This window comes from Carlito syrichta, unplaced genomic scaffold (assembly GCF_000164805.1).
Source record: "Carlito syrichta isolate Samal-C Ts95f unplaced genomic scaffold, Tarsius_syrichta-2.0.1 Scaffold303683, whole genome shotgun sequence".
NCBI classification, from domain to species: domain Eukaryota; kingdom Metazoa; phylum Chordata; class Mammalia; order Primates; family Tarsiidae; genus Carlito; species Carlito syrichta.
The window spans coordinates 72,677-78,519 of NW_007247779.1; positions in this window are offsets into that span (position 1 = coordinate 72,677).

Below are 5,843 nucleotides of genomic sequence, written 5' to 3' on the forward strand. Positions count from 1 at the left end.
TTTTTTTTTTTTTTTTTTTTAGTTGGAGTCTCACTGTATCGCCCAGGCTGGAGTGCAGTGGCATGCTCACGGTCACTGCAGCCTTGTTCTGCTGGGCTCAGGTGATCATTCTGCCTCTGCCTTCCAATTAGCTGGAACTACAGGCACATGCCACCATACCAGGCTAATTCTTAAATAAAGAATTGTAGAGATGAGGTCTCACCAAGTTGCCGAGGCTGGTCTCGATCCCACGGACTCAGGCAGTCCTCTCACCTCAGCCTCCCAAAGTGCTGGCATTATAGGCATGAGCCACCATGCCCAGCCAGCTATATAAATACTAACTGACTAAAATACAGAGTAAGGCGAACATTTCATATATATCTATGTATGTAGATGCTGGGTGATGATGTAAAGTGAGAGTCCATGGGTTGTGGTCAAAAGCTTCTCTGGGTTATATTGTCTGAAGAAGGAGGCAAGTAAACAAACAAGATAATTACAAATTTGAGGGTCCAGGGTGGAGAGGGTGAGGGAAGGAAGAAAAATTTGAGGGTCTACTTTATTTTATTTATTTATTTTTATTTATTTATTTATTTATTGAGTCAGAGTCTTACTCTGTCACCCAGACTGGAGTGTAGTGGCATGCTCATAACCACTGCAGCCTCGACCTACTAGGCTCAGGCAATCCTTCCACCTCAGCCTGCCAAGTAGCTGAAACTACAGGCATGCACCACTATGCCTGGGTAATTTTTCTTGATTTATTGTAGAGACAAGGTCTCACCAAGTTGCCCAGGCTGGTCTGGAACCCCTGGATTCAGGCAATCCTCTCAACTCCGCCTCCCATAGTGTTGGTATTACAGGTATGAGCCACAGCACCCAACCTACTTTATGTATTTGTTTATTATTTATTTTTGAGTCAGAGTCTCACTCTGTCACCCAGGCTGGAGTGCAGTGGCATGATCCCAGCTCACTGCAGCCTCAAACTCCTGGGCTCAAGTAATCCTCTCACCTCAACCTCAGGAGTAGCTGGGATTACAGGCATCACACTTAGGTGAGTTTTAAATTTTCTTCGTAGGGTTGGGGTCTCACTGTGTTACTCAGGCTGGTCTTGAACTACTATGCTCAAGCAATCCTCCCTCCTTAGCTTCCCAAACTGCTGAGCCACCATGCCCAACTTGAGGATTTACTTTAGATAAGGTAGCAAGGGGAAGACCTCTCTAAGGAAGTAAGTTTAAACTGGGATACCGAAGAATTTCCAAAGAACTCAAGGAGAAGGCATTCCAGGGATAGACAGCTGTGCTATTCCTGAGAAACAATTACTAAGACCTGGAGATTTGGAAAGGGCTACCATGTATGAAGACTTGAAATAGGATGAGTGTGATTAGAAGCCCTGGTGGTGGAGGCCGAGACTATTGTAGGGAATGATGATATAACCTGTTGCACAACACACTGGTATGTATAGTAGTTTTCCTAAGTTTTCCTAAGGTGGAGAGGATTCTGGAAAGATGATATGGGGGCATAGTTTTTGAGTCTCCCCAAAATACCACCACATGAATCCCTCCATAAAAAAACACATGGAAGCCGGGCGATGTGGCTCACGTCTGTAATCCCAGCACTTTGGGAGGTTAAGGTGAGAGGATTGCCAGAGCCCATGGGTTTGAGACCAGCCTGTGCAACATGGCGGGACTTTATCTCTGCAATAAATCAAAAAATTAGCTGGAGCTGGGCTCGGTGGCTCACCCTGTAATCCCGCGCCTTTGGGAGGCTGAGGTGAGTGGATTGCCTGAGCCCGCGGGTTTGAGACCCGCCTGGGCAGTGAGACCTCATCTCTACAATAAATCAAAAAATTAGCCGGGAGTGGTAGCGCACGCTGGTAATTCCGGCTACTCGGAAGGCTGAGGCGGAAGGATCGCCGGAGCCCAACGGGTCGAGGCTGCGGTGGCCGGGAGCGGCCACTGCACTCCAATATGGGTGACAGAGTGAGACTCCAACTCAAAAAAATAAAAAAAATTATCTGGGCATGGTAGCGTGTGCCTGTAGTTCCAGCTACTTGGAAGGAAGGGGCAGAAGGATCACCCGTGTCCAACAGGTCGAGGCTGAGGTGGCCATGATCGTGCCACTGCACTCTAGCCTGGCTGACAGAGTTAGACTCTGACTCCAAAAAAAAAAAGCTGGGCTCGGTGGCTCAGCCTGTAATCCCAGCACTTTGGGAGGCTGAGGTGAGAGGATTGCCTGAGCCCGCGGGTTCGAGACCCGCCTGGGCAAGCGAGACATCATCTCTACAATAAATCAAAAAATTAGCCGGGCATGGTAGCGCACGCCTGTAGTTCAGGCTACTTGGAGGGCTGAGGCGGAAGGATCGCCAGAGCCCAGCAGGTCGAGGCTGCGGTGGCCGGGAGCGGCCACTGCACTCCAGTCTGGGCGACAGAGTGAGATTCCAACTCAAAAAAAAAAAAATGACAGCTGAGATGGCACCTTCTTGAGTAGACAAGAGCATGCAGTGCAGCTAGTTCTAAAGGGGCGAGCCATTTGGCCCACTGGGGTTCTCAGAAGTAAACCAACCAAAGTGTCTTTCCAGGGCAAAGCTTTATATGCAGGACAAACCGCTGGGAACAGAACTGAAATGAGCAGCAGGAGATCAGTAGGGACAAAGGAAAAAAGAAGTCTGTATAAAGGTGAGGAAGAGTGTAGGAAAACTAATTTCATGTAAAAATGGGCTATAATTTCCTTGTTCCTTCTCCATTCCCACTGCTCTACTTGACTAGCCTTAGAAAATGAGCTGTAGGCCAGTCATGGTGGCCCATCCCTGCAATTCCAGCACTTTGAGAGGCCAAGGCAGGAGGATCACTTGAGCTCAGAAATTTGAGACCAGCCTAAGCGACATGATGAGACCTTGTCTCTACAAAAAGTCAGAAAATTAGTAAGGTATGGTGGCATGCACCTGTAGTCCCAGATACTTGGGAGACTGAGGCTGAAGAATCTCCTGAACCCAGGAGGTAGAGGCTGTGGTAGGCTATGATTGTGCTACTGCACTTCAGTCTGGACAACAGAGTGAGATCCCTGACTCAAATAATAATAATAATAACAATAATAACTTACAGATGATAAAATCATGTCAGAAAGAAGTACCCACAAAAATAGATGAGGGCAATACCCTAATTTTTTCAAAGCAAGCTAAAAGACATTAAGAGAATGAACAAGATTAAAAAACTGTAACAGAAACACTAGAAAATTGGGTGATAAGGCCGGATGCGGTGGCTCAAGGCTGTAATTCCAGCACTTTGGGAGACAGAGACCAGAGGATTGCCTGAGTTCAGGAGTTCGAGACCTGCCTGAGCAACATGGTGAGAGCTTGTCTCTACAATAAATAAAAAAAATCAGCTGGGTGTGATGGCGTGCACCTATTCCACCCACTTGGAAGTCTGAGGTGGAAGGATCGCCTGAGTCCAGCAGATCAAGGCTGCAGTGGCTGTGAGCGTGCCACTGCACTCCTGCCTGGATGACAGAGTGAGATGCCAACTCAAAAAAAAAATCACAGTGATGAAGAGTAAACCAGAAAGAACCGAAGATCCCATAAACAAAATAAATAATGCCTTAAGAAAAATGGAAAATAAAATAAAACAAACAAAAAAAATTTTTTTTGAGTGGCTCCTCTCTCGGTCACCCAGACTGGAGTGCAGTGGCACGCTCATGGCCACCGTAGCCTCAACCTGCTGGGTTCAGACTATCCTTCCACTTTAGCCTTCCAAGTAGCTGGAACTATAGGCACGCACTGCCACACCTGGCTTATTTTGTATTTATTTATTTATTGTAGAGATGAGGTCTCTTCAAGTTGCTCAGGCTAGTCTAGAACCCCTAGGCTCAGGCAATCCTCTCGCTTCAGCCTCCCAAAGGAATTACAGGCATGAGCTACCACATTGGGCAAAATTTTTTAAAATTTTAGGGAAGGTAGAAGAAAAGAACTTGACAGAAAGTAAGAAATATAGAAGACACAAAAAGATATCCATCCTATTCATAATAGGAATCCCTGAAAAAAATACCAAAGCAAGCCGGGCTCGGTGGCTCAGCCTGTAATCCCGCGCCTTTGGGAGGCTGAGGTGAGTGGATTGCCTGAGCCCACAGGTTCAAGACCCACCTGGGCAGCTTGGTTAGACCTCATCTCTACAACAAATCAAAAAAATTAACCAGGCGTGGTAGTGTGCGCCTGTAGTTCCAGCCACTTGGAAACCTGAGACGGAAGGATCGCCGGAGCCCAGCAGGTCGAGGCTGCGGTGGCCAGGAGTGGCCACTGCACTCCAGTCTGGGCAACAGAGTGAGACTCCAACTTAAAAAAAAAAAAAAAAAAAAAATTACTTTTGGAGGGTTTTTGTAGTTGATGCTAACCACAAAAACCACACTCCTTCATATATTTCAGCTTTACTCTACACTTCTGTGTTCCAGGTGTTTTCTTAGTCACCTGAAATCTGTCATTACCACCTGCTATGAAAGGTCAGTTATTTGAATCCATATATTTTTAAAAAGCAGCAGTAAAGGTAATCATGTAATTATAAAAAGATAGTATAAATGCATGCTTCTCCTTTCTTCTTTCAACTGATTTAGAAAACAGTTGTGTAAAATAATAGGTACATAATATATTATTGGTCCTAAGTCATATAGAGATATATTTGACAATAACAATACACACAAAGTGGGTGGGAACAAAGGTGTATTGGAATGAGGAAATAACAACAGGTGTTAGTTCAAGTCCACAGACAAAGTAAGCCAGGAATGGTAAATAAGAAGGTTGATATAACAAAGTCTCTCCATATATATGTTTTCCTTTCTTCTTCTCTTTATAAGACATACAATGATATAGATTACTAATTATGACAGGTTGGGCATGGTAGCTAACGCCTGTAACCCTAGCACTTTGGGAGGTAGAGGCAAGAGGATTGCTTGAGTCCAGGGGTCTGAGACCAACCTGGGCAACTTGGCGAGATCTCATCTCTACAATAAATAAAAAAATTAGCCAGGTGTGGTGGCACATACCTGTAGTTCTAGCTACTCGAGTCTGAGAAAGAAGGATCCCCTGTGCCCAGCAAGTTGAGGCTGCCATGGCTGTGAGCCTGCTACTGCACTCCAGCCTGGGCAAAAGAGTGAGACTCTGACTCAAAAAAAAATTATGATAATATATTTTTGGGTTTGTAACACACATAGATGTAATAGCACAAAAAAGAGGGAAGAGAAACAGAGCTATCCAGGGATAGTATTTCTTATCTTACTGAAAGTAAGTCTGTATAGAACTGAAGTAGATTCAGACAAAGTATATATATGGCAAGCCCCAGAGCAACTTCTAAGAAAATAACTCCACTGGGCATGGTGGCTCATGCTTGTAATCCCAGCACTTTGGGGGCAGAGGCAAGAGGATTGCCTGAGCCCACATATTCAAGACCAGTCTGGGCAACATGGTGTGAGACCTCATTTCTACAATAAAAATAAAAATAAATTAGCTGGGCATGGTGGCATATGCCTGCAGTTCCAGCTACTTGGAAGGATGAAGCAAAAGGATCACCTTAGCCCAGCAGGTTAAGGCTGCGGTGGCCATGAGCATGCCGCTGCACTCCAGCCTGGATGACAAAGTGAGACTGACTCAAAAAAAGAAAATAACTCAAAAAATATTGAAAAGTCATTAAAGAAATTAAAATAATACACTGGGGAATATTCACTTAATTTTAAAAAAGCAGCAAAGGAAAATGAAAAAAGATAGATATAGAAAACTATAATTAGAACGGCACAATTCTGTGAATATAGTAAAAACCAGTGAATTTTACTTTTTTTTTGAGGTGGAATCTCACTCTGTCGCCCAGGTTGGAGTGCAGTGGCATGCT